General features: G+C 38.1%; 1 long non-coding RNA gene across 1 annotated transcript in view; it reads right to left on the reverse strand.

The window, feature by feature from the left end:
• The window catches only part of LOC117946565, a 3,600-nt gene extending 884 nt beyond the window's left edge, over nucleotides 1-2,716 (reverse strand). Inside the window, exons 1-3 of the long non-coding RNA XR_004657053.1 lie at nucleotides 2,454-2,716; nucleotides 1,388-1,501; nucleotides 1-222 (exon numbers count right to left, since the gene is read on the reverse strand). The exon at nucleotides 1-222 is cut by the window's left edge and continues 884 nt beyond it. This is a non-coding gene — a long non-coding RNA (uncharacterized LOC117946565). The remainder of the gene's footprint in view (nucleotides 223-1,387; nucleotides 1,502-2,453) is intronic.
• Between the last annotated feature and the right edge of the window lie 10,963 nt (nucleotides 2,717-13,679).

Genomic DNA, 13,679 nt, shown 5'->3' on the forward strand with positions numbered 1-13,679 from the left:
CCCCTTGCCATCCACCACATCCTTCCCTTCTCATTGGATCATCCATTAGCTCCATGATCGCATAGTCAAGTCCCCTCAGGGCGCAGGTTGGGAGTGGACCTTCTCAGTCATCTGTTTGGCACTGTAGTAGGACAAACTCAGGCCCATGATGGCCAGCATCATGGCTATCTGGTTGATGGCACGGTCCCGTGGCTGCGTCTGCACTTCACCGGCTACTTGCCTCTTTAGAGACAAAACCAAACAGGACAAAATGTTCAGAGGTCAGCCAACAGTGGAAACAATGAGCCTTTCAAAAACGGGTTCCTTGTCAACAAAGATGCTAAAGTCTCATAAGCCAAACCTGTAAAAAAAAAAAAAAGAATAAAAAAAAGAAAAGAAAATTTACTTAAAGAAACACACAGTATGTTAGCAAAATTCTTGTTATAGTTCTCAGAGCCAATGGTTTGTAGACCATTAAAAGATATTGTCATCAACAAGGAACCATTTCCAACAAACTTATTCATACTTTTTTGAACACTATTTAACAGAAGTTTAGCAAATGATTTTAAGTCTAGATCTGATTTTATCAGGAGGTATGACGGTGAAGAGCACAATGTGAAACGCAAATATACAACATACAAAGTGGAACTGGATGTGGAAATCTTGGGTGAACGGCTATCTTTCATTGTATACAAAATTTTAAAATCGACAGCAAAAAGCCGTAGTATAGTTGCGCCAGTGTGTAGTCTTTGCTTGGTTAGCAATTGTGTAAATTTGATTGTCTGAGGAAATGTTGCAGTCAAAGGCAAATTTATAAGGGTATTCAAAGTTAAAGCATACATTAAAATCTTTGTCAAATCAAAGCAAAGACCTATTTATCTCCACGTGGGAAATTTTAATTTGCTGTAAAGTATTAGAATCCTAACTATAACTACTCAGAAATATCAAAGACAAATTGTATTGTTCGGCCAATGTGTCAGATCTTATGTAAGAACCAGTCACTTTTCTCTGGTCTGGTAAGCTTTTGAGTCAGTGTAAAGCCATATGAGGGGACAGCCTTTGTCTGTGAATTACTGGTAATAAGTGGACAAAGGCTTCTCACAATGGTGGTGACATATGGAGGGTCACTACTGGTGACACAAATTAGGATGACAGCAGAAGGGAACAAAAGAAATAGAGAGGAAATGATATCACAACGATTAGTGTCACCCCTAATTATACTGGGGATGAAAGCAAAGGACAGTGAAACTCTTGAGCAAGACTTTAAACCCCACATTACTCCCACAGGCGCCTCGGTGAAGATTAGAGATATTGTGCCAGTCATCCATTTTACTCATCAGAAACACATCAAATACTAGCACAGTAAATCTCATTCGTCATCATTAGACTGTGGTGAAGCTACACATACCTGGAGGAGGCGGAAGTATCCGGGTGTCAGCCTGCCCAGTCTGATGATCATGTCTGTTAATGTGGTGTGAGGTAAATCGAAACGGAGGGAAGGGCTGGGGTGGCCTCTAAAGACCTGCAAAGAAAACGGAGAATTCATTAAGTAACTGCGCAGCAGATCGAACAGAAAAATGCTAACCACAAAGCTGGAAATCTAACATATCTACCATAAGCGATTGGGAGAAGTGTCTCCAAAACGTGAAAAAAAAAAAAAGAAGAAAAAAAAAAGTAAATCTATAATTCAGGCGTTACTAACTTCTATAGAAGCATCAGATACAATCCATTTTCTATGCCAACTTTGAATGGAGTTTGACTGTTGTTGCCAAATGAGGAAGAGAACATTGCCTTTGACGTTCAAATATAGGAAACCATCTGATCCATGCAGGAGGAAGGAACATCTCTCGCCTGCAGCTATGACACAAAACACAATATAGCAAAACCAAATAAATAAGTGCTTATATAAATTCTTAGATCTGTTCTACTTGGCATTATTTCGACAAGGAATGCCCCTTAAACCCCTTTTAAATGATCATGTTTGAACCAAAGCAACAGGACTTCTATTCATGCTGCGCCATTAATGGGCGCAGCAATGAAAAGGACAATGTCAGTCATTCCCACATGGACAATCCCATGTACATAATTGATAAAGAAAGTGGTGTTTTAGTGTTGCTGGACATCAAATGTTAAGGAAAAAAAGACCCCAAAAAACATATGCAAAAGAAGCAAAGATGTGTTTTTTTTTTTTGAAGGGGTACAAACTGGATCGCCTTCACTGGTGCACGGATGGGGATAAGGGTCATCCAAAAAAATAAAAAAGGCATCCCAGAAAGACCACATAAAGCAGATGAGATGCATTATAAGAGAAAACCTCCTGGGCTTCAGCTTCACTAACCAGGGAAGTCACTTTCAGCTGGGATTGATAACTGCATTTGTGATCAAGGTTTAAGGGGAACGTGAGGAGGAGGACTGAGGATCAGGTAAAACGTGAAGCATTGATGTGCCAATCTGGTTGGAGTTACAGCTCTTACCAGAAAAAGACAAGTAATCCAAGCTTTCAAAGTAGCGCCTTATGAGAAAATGTGGGTCTTATTTGTAAAACCAAACAGGTTGGCATTCCTCACCTAGCAGACCCGCTGATGGCAACAAAAAAAAAAAAAGAATCCACAAACTGACCAGCAGAACCTTCTAGTTCCCAGCCGTGCTACAAATCCTAGCAGATGCCATTCAAAGTGACAAAACATGAACTACTAAGAGAGCTTCTCCGCTGTGCTCCGCCTTTTATAAAACAGCCCCGCTCTCACCGAACCAGATCCACGGGCTCCCCTTTAGCACACGCCCACTTTCAAACACATACACGTTGTCAAAAAGCATTACCCTCAGCGTGTTGCTTTACCCTAACACACCCCTTCCTGCCTCCTTCCAAAAGAATACTCCTTTGTGAAATGTCAGATATGATTTGCTCATATAGTCAACTCAAGCTTAATAAGAATGTAAACAAACTACAGCATTACATTATGTTCTTAAAGCAGCATGCATGTCAACGTGTAGGGTTACATAACCAGCCTGATGTGTCATTTAATCTCAAACAGAAGCAGAATTTAAATGCCACAGACTTCAGGACTGTCCACTAAGAACCTGGCAAACCTCCAGCTTAGAAACACGGGACAATCGAGTTCCTCTTTTAGAATTCTTTTTTTTTTTATTTGCGTTTGAATTAATTATGCTCCAATGACTGTGTTTTACTGTCTGTTTCCATTTCAGTGGACAATAAATTGTAGTCACTCTCCATGGACCTTTAAAAGACTGAGGCAAGCATACGTTTACATCACGGAATTTGAGTTTTCAGAGTTTTTTAGTGCAGCTACATCACACAAGGCATTATGTGGATATTTGGAAATCTTACAGGGAAGCGCTCACACCATTTACAAATATAATAATTGGGCTCCATGTCAAATCATTAGCTCTATAACTGACATCTGATCATCAACGGGGAGATATCTAGAGATTGTACATTTTATTGTCTAGTAATCCCCCCCCCCCCCAAAAAAAAAAAATATACAAAAAAACATGGGAGGTACGATCATGGTTTTACGAAATCCCTAGTTGTAGGTCTTGAAGGTGTGGGTTTCTGAAAGAAATGGGAGTGTACCACTGTGGGCATGGTGGGTCTAAAGCCCCCGACACTCCAACCAGACGGCCGACCCTCGGCAGAAAAGGCAGTTGGACTGATCAGTCTCCCAAAAAAGTGCCTCAGAACACACCACAGCAACGAGACGTAGTACATCTCCATTACAGTAGACGGCGCTAAACTGTATTGTCGCCCAAAAAGAAAAACCGGCAGCTGATTGGACAAACACATGACGTAGGTCTGGTTTATCCGGAAATTTAAACCCAGACATGGCGGCTTGTTTAGAATGCAATCGGCGGCAGATTATCGGGTTGGTGTGTCACGGCCCTAAGAAAAGAAGATATTGAGGTGCATTATTGGAGTTGTAGGATCCAGCGCTGTTGGAGCTTGACTCAAATTCTGGACATCTTTGAATGCTGCCTACAACTACAGTGTACAAAAGTACAATACTAAATCATTGCGCATAAACAGTATATTGATAGTTAAGTCAGCAGCGTGATGTAGTTAAATTTAGGTTTTCTGCAATTGCCTTTCTTAAATTTACCATTTTTGTCCGTGTCAGCAATCTTGGACATTATGTGTGCCCAGTTAATATTTCTGAATCTGAGAGTTCTAAAATCTAAACACTTCCAAAAATTTTCAGAATCCTTATTGAAAATATCTTCAAGGTAGGAAAAAGTCCTTGATGTGGAAATATTTGGGACTTCATAATTTAATTATGAAACTGAGCTTGTCAGGTAATCTGTTGCATGATTTGTTCTTGCATTTGGAGTGTAGAAGAAAATGAATTCCAACAGTTTGTCTCATTTTATCCTAATACCTGCTTTCCTGTTCACTGATTAAGTGCATGTTATTTTTACCTGAAACAAGCATTATGATTTAATTAAGTCAGTCTTTTACAGGTCCGTCTGTGACGCTCGCTCAAAAACTGTTGCCCCTGGCAACCACTAGTGTAGGTATCCCAAAATGGTGGAGGGGCTCCGACACCACCCAAATCGTGATGGTACGGCGAGCTACCATGACGTATGTCCTCATTCTCAGTAGCCTAGTGTTCAAACAAAAAGCATTTATACTTCGGTCAGCGGGACCGGGACCTTGTGTTTGGAGCCCAGGTTGGCTCCAACAGAAGTTCACACCTCAACTAATCAAAAAGCCTTTGATTAGTTAAAGCAGAGTGTTGAGTCTATGCAAATGTTCTCAGGCAGACTTGTGAGTAGACCGCCTGCTCAGCTTTTGTATATTCCGTTGTTTCCCGTCACCTTGTATAAAACCCTGGCCAGAGAGAATTCTGCCGCGTCTTGTGAACTTTCTTCACCACAGTGAAGAAAACTCACCTCAACCAGCCACTGATTGGACCCGAAATAACCTTTTCTTCCACAGTAGCATATCACACCAAGATTATTAATCTTCATGTGTATAAGGGTTGAGAATAAAAGTCACTCTGAATGAAAAAAAAATAAATGCACTCAGTAAAAACATGAGTCAGTGTTTAGGAGTTGTTAACTACATGGTTTGGAAGGAGTCCAGGGGAACAGCTGTGAACTGCTCAGGTTTACCTGAGGCCCGACATAAAAGCATGAGGGTGTTTCCCCATGTTTTAAAATACCAGCTGGCTGCAGACGGACGCAATGAGTTACAGATTTTGGCAAAACTACATCCCAGTTGTCTTAAGGTTCTTCATTTACAGTGAAGAAAGATGGCAGGAAAATTGTCTTTCCTTTTTATCAGGAGAGGATGTCAATCAGCCTGCACCAGTCCCATAAACATAGGCTGGGTACATTGTGTCCTTAATTACAAACAGCCAATGAAATAGTAGCACTCCTTTCCTCCTCTCTTGGTCACGCCTTCCCCTGTCCCTTTTAAATCCCGCTCTAGCAGTGGACCTCCTGCGAGTGAGCAACAGCTATGTGGAGGAAGACGGAGGCATCAACAACACAACTATCGGCAATTTACAAATCTCCAGCTTGGTCAGCAGCTCAGGATTATATCATTCTACTCATCATCATCAACCTGCCTAGTCGTACAATCGCTCCGCCATGTAAAACAGCACCTTGGGGTTAGGTATTTAGTTAATCACAAGCTTCAGTATGTGACTGGAACAAACCAATATGGGTGTTTGGTGTCCAAACTGCTTTCAGGTCAGAGTTCAAAGAATCTTTTCCCTGTATGTGCTAGTGTTGCATGGCCTCTATTTTGCCATATTGGGCCCCAGGTGTGAAGCCAACATGGCTGACCCACAGGAACAAATACCAGATTGAAATAGGAAGCTTTGTCAGATAAATGAGCCAAATGTCAAGCTTGTTAATTAGCACCAAGCTAAACTATTTTCCCACCTTCTGTTAAAGCCACCCACTAACTAACACATTAGTGTAAATCTAATCAAAGTTGGGGAAAGTGTCCCAAAAGTACTAATGCCAACCGGTGATTTGAAGATGAAAACAGCTTACTAAACAGCAGTAGTAAAAAAATAAATAAAAGCAGGTGGGTAAACATTATTGGCTTAGAAATGCCTTTAGTCATTCAAAACAGTCAAAAATGTTCATCCAAACCAGATTAAAAATAAATATGCAATCGACAGTCCCCTGTATCTTATCACTCAGAGTACACTGGCTGCACCTCAGAGAAATAAAAACTCTTAATTAAAAAGGAGAGAGGCGGTCTGTTCTGCCAGTACTATACCTTTGTAGGAAATCTCTACTGCCCGGGCACAAGATGTACAGATGACATGCCATTAACACAGGGACTCACTATAAAAAGGTCAGATAAGCACCAACTGACTCTAAAGACACACTGAATTCAAACATATCATTTAGGGTGAGCCAAGTGTCAATGTGTCTTGGATTTAAATACACAACAATATTTACAGTTTTTTTGGGGCTGCAGTTGCAATAGTCACTGTAAGTCTACAATGAAAATATTTCCTTATGGACATTTTAAAATCGCAGTACGCCTAGTGGTACCAAATAAACAACCACACTGCCAAATAAAACAAAAAAATAAGGAAATTATTCAAGACAACAATCAATCTCTTAATTTGGTCCCAGTTAGCTGCAAAATACGCCAAAACAACATCATGTTGTTTCCTTTTGAAAATGTCATAATTCAACTATTCTATTCTTATTACTATTCTTTATTCTATTATTATGGCAAATCTCTACACACAGCTCTTAATTTTAGGTGTGTGTGCCCTTTACAAATTCTATATGGTTCCAAAAGTCAACTGAGACGGCACTCATTTTGGACCAGAAACACCTAAATGCAACAGTTTGGACGTCTGCACCACTTGAAAAAATTATTCAAGTTTTAAATGAGAAGGTGAGCTAACATAGAAGCGGTATATACAACAGGACACTTGTACGTTTAGCCAAACCAGCAGTGGGCGTTTGCTCCACGTGTGTTACTTTATATACCTTTTTGCAAAAGTATCCTACAAATTGAAAAGTGCTTACCTGCAGTTAAACGGGGTTTGAGGACGGCTTTGGGATAGTTTAGCCGACGCTGGATTAGATAGTACAGCGTGTTCAACATGAGTCTTTATATTGTATAGAGGCCCTGACATGTTCTATATGGACGGGGGTGGGACCAAGTCCTGCAGCACACACAAGACATGTCAATGTGCATGAGAAACGCATTTTCCCCCACGACCGGGAGAAATGGGCCCGTCCACGGTAGGTAGGCTACCGTCCACGTTGTGTCTCTCATCAACGGACTGTTGACACACGCCTACATTTTGTCCTACTCTGCTATAGATTTTTTTTCTTCTCATATACCATTAAATACCAGCACAGATGTCACGTGCACACATATTAGAAACGTGGCTTAAATTAAATTTAATGTTAATGCTTTGATAATCAATATGAAATGATATTGTACCAAACATGCGTTTTGCATGCTCTAGAAAGTGAACTGCGGAAATAGCCTAAATGTTTGTTGTCCACGTTAGATTTTAGGAACATTCCAGAGTCCATGTCCTATTTGCATACGTTGATATTGAAAATTCATTCATGAACAAAAACAATCTTCAAAAACGATGTCAGTTTTGTGAATGATATGGAGCTTTCATATAAAAACCTCTTCATTAACAGATTGCGTTGTCACAATCAACTTAACGCTAAAATTCCAATTTTTTTCTGAGCACTTTTACAGGTTTCTCATAGTTTTCCTAGAGACAGACAATTCTTTTCTTAGATTATTATTTTGTTTGCCTTTAATGGACAGGACAGCTAGGCGAGAAAGGGGAGAGAGAGGAGGAAAACATGCAAAAAAACTGTCACAGGTCGGACTCGAACTCTTGACCTCTGGGTTGATGTATAGATGATTCTAACAAAGAGTGATAAACCGTTGGGTTTTGAGGTGCTCGTCTACTCGGTTGGCGGTTCGATTCCCCACCATAAATAGCGAATTTCCCCCTATAGTCAGTCAGGCCTACCTTGCATCAATAGTGTGTGAACAGATGAATGAAATTCAACTTGTAAAGCATTTTGGAGGAAATTTGTTTACTTTTAGTTATAATGTATTGAAATAAAAGGTTTATTGAGATATGGATAAAAAAAAACAATCATCACTTTTACCAGAAGCAGAATATTTCAACTACACTGGGGGAAAAAAGTGTAAATGCCGTAGTCAGATTGTCAAGGTGACTGTAACACCCTCCATTTGTTTTGGCTGGAGTCAGTGGACTTTATGCATTCTTAACCTGAAGAAAATGGTGTCATCTACACTGAAGCTCCACAAAGCTACTGTAGAGTAAACAAACATCAGTTGACTGCTATGTCACTCAGCATGTGGAACAGCTAAAGGTGATACAAGGAGGACTCCATGTTGGCTTCATAACAGTGTCATCTTTTGAAAAAGATTGTGCAATTGTGTTTCAAAAATACCCCAGTATGATTATCTGTGTCCTTGGTTTCCGTCCATTTCATGCAGTTTTAGCTATGTGTTTCTGCAGTTTTATAACACAAAGACTAATCTCAATGTCTAAGCTGTGCTGTGTTGCAGCCCCCTCCCGGCCCGTGTCACCCCTGACATTGCTTCTGGTGTTGTCTTTCCTCTCGGCTTTGCCATATGTGAACTTTTTTCTCCTAGTTGAGGAATGCATATGAACCTTCTTACTCACAGGATGGGGGGTGGAGTTACAGTTACGCTGACAGATCATTTATACATGGCCTTTACATTTCTTCCTGTTTGGTTCAAATATTCTATGTGCTTCTTGAACACACAGCAAATGGAAACACGCAGGTTATTAAAGTGCAGCTCTCTGCATTTTGGAAACTCAGAGTAGAATAGTTATAGACGGCTTCCTCGGCAGATGAGATGTTCATATTTCCATTTTCTTTTCTGAGCCCTTCCAGGATGTGTCATGCATGGTGACTTACGAATGAGAATCTACATTTCTATGAAAACTGGGCAAATTCTGTGTGACCAGGAAGATCTTGGGATTTGATCAAAAGCTCAGAACAGCTACTAAGCAGACATTGTTACCATGATTTAATTAAATATCAAATTGCAGTATTCATGTTCAAAGCAAGAAATAGCCTATTGCCTGGGAATATACAAAAGATGTTCTCCGAAAGGGAGGGAGGGTACGATTTAAGGGGAAGAGGACATTTTAAGACTAATAGATGTAGAACATCAAGGAAAAGATTATGTTTATCAATTTGCGGAATTCCTTTTTTTAAAAATGTACAAAGAAATTATTTTCAGAAAGTATAGAGAAGCACTGTAGAAAGTTTTCTTTGTGTTTTTTGTTTTGTTTATTTATATATATGAGGGTATATGTGTATGTGTGTAGGTATGTGTGTGTGTGTATATATATATATATAGCAACAGAATTATAAATATTGTAAATTAAAGGAATGCAAGAATTAAAGGGGTAGGAGTATATAAGTTTTACTTCTTCCTACTCCTTTTCGCACATGTGATAGAGGTATGTAAACACAGGAAAGAAGGGTACTTTGTTTGTTGTTTTTCTCTCCAATGTTTTTAAACATTGTTTTATTTTTTTATTTTATTTGTATATACTTTCTCTTGCATGTTCGAAATAAAGATATCAATCAATCAATCAATCAATTGTTAATGGTGTTGAGGATGTTTTGTCAACAGCTAGTCTTTCCAAAAGTTTATAAAATATAGTTTAAAACCCAACTAAAATAAACACATAATACCAATTTTTTTGCAACTTTATTAACAAAACCAATGCAGTTGAAACAAAAAGAGGGGAATCAATGTATCTACATTTAAAAAAATAAATTGTTGGACTTTTTTGGGAACATTTCTTAGGTTTCAGATAATTAATCAGGTAATGTTAACCACGCCAATCACCTCTTAACAGCAGCAGCCAGTTTGAAAACAAGACGCATCATATTTGACCCACTTTCACAGGCTGTTCAAGTCAGAAGAAAGGGCGACCCCTGCTGGAAGGTTAGTGGAGGTGTGTTTAGTGGAGGTGTGCAGTGATGCGACACTGCCCTCTACTGGCCCTCAGCGCATAGACACCGACAGCTATCAGCGAAGACTCGTGTCGTTACACCTGAATATTTCAAATTTGTGCAACTTTATGAATCCAGCCCACTATTTCATATTGTACTAGAGCAATACCCTTCATCTGTTGACACAGACAGGACCAACATTAAGATTAACTACCCTACAGCACCTGAACTACAATATGAAAATTATACTTGAAGAAACAAATTAAGCTGCTCAAGTCCCAGTACTGCACATATAACAAAGTCATGTTTCAAATGCAAGAACTCTTTATGAAAACTGCTCATTGTGGATTTGCTTAAGGATTTATGTAATATCCAAAAACATTCTAACGTAAAATCAACAAGCTTGCAGTTAAGTACATTTGTAGGCATTCTTTTAAAAAAAACGTAAGATAAAATTGTGTATTATATCAACAGATCAAGCAGGTTTATGAGAAATATCTTAAAATAGATGTCCTGCAATTAGTTTGGGGATTAGGGGTTTGCCAAAATCATCGCATGAAAGCCTATTGTACTTATTCCACTGGGACGGTCACTGTACATCTATTATTGCCAACAAGGACTTTCCTATTTCTTAGATAAGGTTTTCATGTCACAAAGTAACGCCAAGAAGACATTTTTATTCAAGAACATTTAGATCAACCATTTAAGTCAGAAAAGCTTCAGTCAGAACACAAACATAACTTAACAGGACTTTTCATCAGATGACAAGGTTCACATACATGTTTTTGGGATGTATCAATCTTTTGACCTAATAGTATTTTTTATGTTGTATTTTAACTGACTGGAATTCATGTCAACATACAGTGTTTGGAAACATTTGGTAAGCATTTTCTTATTAGTTTAACATTAAAATACAAGGAGATAAAAGGCACAATTCCTATTCTCCATTAAATTTTAACGCTATGCTTTAGCTGCCTCATAATGTTTAAAATTAGATTTATATTCCAACTTGTTGAAACATCTTTTATTCTGCAGTTTAAATTAAAAAAAAGAAAAGAAAAAAATTAGATCAGACATAATGAAAATGCCTCGTCTACAAGATATGGACGGTAATCGTTTTTTTTTCATCAATGGATATAAAATTAATACGAATGACAGAACAAACTTTAGTTACATCAAGTGCAAGCCCAAACCAAACCTATAAATGACATTTGTAATATAAAACTTGGTAAAAAATACTTATTTAAAACTGTACAATCACCAAGTACACAGAGTGAGCACATCAACCGTTATTCATTTGGCTTCAGTGGCTTCGGCCTTCGGCTCCTGCGGACAGAAGGTAAGAAAGCAGCATGTTATAGGCATCATATTAGGATTTCATCCATTTCATCTTATTTAGTATACTGCATGAGGCCTGCAAGTTTCATTTTTATAGTAATTGAATTTGATAGTTTATAGAGGGTTCAACGTTAATATCTTTTTCTCTGACGGCTTGCCCCAAGTCCATTTTTACTTGCCATTGGAAAATTGGGTCATTTATTAGGTTATAAAATAACAAGACCAAAGTTAATTGTCATATTAAATCTTAATTAAATTTAATGAGCACACAAAGAAATGTAGGAGCACAGTTATATAACAAAAGAAAATGGTTAAGTAACGTATAATACTTATTTTGTTAGCTTATCAAAGTTTGTTGTTAAATTGTTTACATTAATTATTTATTAAACAGCACAAATTAACTACAAAAGAAAAAAGAAAAGAAAAAGTAAGTATGTTGTGTAAGCTCAAAAAAAACTAAAACAAACCTCAGCCTTGTTGTTCCCATTTTCAGCTGCTTTGGCCTTCTTCGCTTTGGGTGCCTTCTGCAAAAACAGCACGTCAATGTGTTACTAACAATTTGACAGCTCTTCAGCTACAATACAATCATAATGAATAATGAAGAAAATCAAGTGAAACATCTAGGTTGTTACTAGGCCCGTCCTAATTCCCCTCAAAGAACTAAAAGCAATGTTCCAGTTTTACATCCGACATACAGCATACAGATGTTCTGTTGTGGTCAGCTAGTGTTTATCAGTTTCATACTTTTGGAGCAGGTTTTTTCTTTATTGGCTCCGCTGCAGGTTTATGTCTCTGCAAAACAAGAAAAACATTTTGAATATTATGCAACAATGGACTACACAGAAGAGCATTTGCTACAGTGGGAAAGATGGCTGGTGACACCGAGCGTGTTAGTAGTTTAGTGACCATCTCTCAATAATATAACCCATCGGTTTGATATTGTAAAAAGAAAATCGATTTTTAATATAGAATGTAGCATGTTTGTGCAAAGCAAATTGACAGATGGTGGGTTTATGCAAATTAAAATGTCAAGGTTAAAGTTAATCCTGAGAGAAAGATGCTGTTAGGAAACCAACAAGAATAATCACAAAGTTAAATAGCTTTAATGGATGATTTCTAAGGAGCTTACCCCAGCCAGCCGCTCGGAACTTCTTGTTCCCTATGGAGAACAGAGGAAGAAAATCTTCAGTAATGACAGTAGATGTACCTAATTTGGCTCCAGGACGATAACTAAACATGATATGAACAGCTCTAAACTAGTGGGTATCCAGTGGCGTGTCCTGTCAAAATTACTGAAAAATCAAAAAACTACTAAATTTCAGGTACAATTAAAATAAAATCAGCATTTCACTACAAATATCATTCATCAATGTATTAAAAAGATGTACAATATTCTTGCTATAAAAAACGAACATCAATAGAGTCATATTAAACATTTTTTTTTAAAGTTTTATTTTTTTTTACAAACCGCATTGGATGCAGTGTTCTGAAAGACAAAGAACAGAAAAAAAGACAATATTAAAAATTTGAATACCAGTACAGTACATAACAACTCAAATAATCTTACAATCTGAGTATCAACATGTCTGCACACAGGATGTTTTACTGGCGGTAATCTACGACCAAGACACTAATTAGGAAACGTTTAGACACAAAGAACTTCCCGCGCATATTTGAATTCAAATTTCGGCTTTCCTGTCACGATGACACCGTGTTGGCGCCCTGACAGCTTCCTTTGTTTTGTATCAGTGCGCGCCGACAGACAGCTGTTGGGAAATTGATAAGATTACTAACGTTACTTTACTAATCTGCAGCTAGCGCCATGTAATAAACGCAGCACACGAAAGCCTGCAGAGGTTGCAAACAAATTAAAATTACTTCAATGCTTAGATTTAATAAAAACGGTCTTTTTTCAAATGTCAAACAAGGTTGGATAATTTGATTTATACAACGCATGCTACATTAACTTAACAAAATCGAAAAAAATGTCAATTTTACCGATACCTACCTACGTTAATTTTGTGCATCTTTAAATACTGCCACTCACTTTAGATATTTGAATACCAATGTTGATTAAATTCAAAATGTCTGTCGAAACATTAAACCCGTTTTGAATCAAAATGCATGTGCATTAGCAAGCCTGACTTTCCCCATTCTAAACACAGTGGAAAACAAATGCATCCTCCCCTCCCCCAACTTCTTCCTCAAATATTCAAGTTGTGCTTCAACTTATTTTGATTCCTCGACAGCGGCTCACTAGTCGTTTTATTGAGTAGCTAGATCACGAGTTATGCATTGATATCGATTTGCTAGCTTACGTTAGTTGCACACTTATCATTACAGAGTTTAATGTTATAACC

Source organism: Etheostoma cragini, chromosome 6 (genome assembly GCF_013103735.1).
Source record: "Etheostoma cragini isolate CJK2018 chromosome 6, CSU_Ecrag_1.0, whole genome shotgun sequence".
Taxonomy (NCBI): Eukaryota; Metazoa; Chordata; class Actinopteri; order Perciformes; family Percidae; genus Etheostoma; species Etheostoma cragini.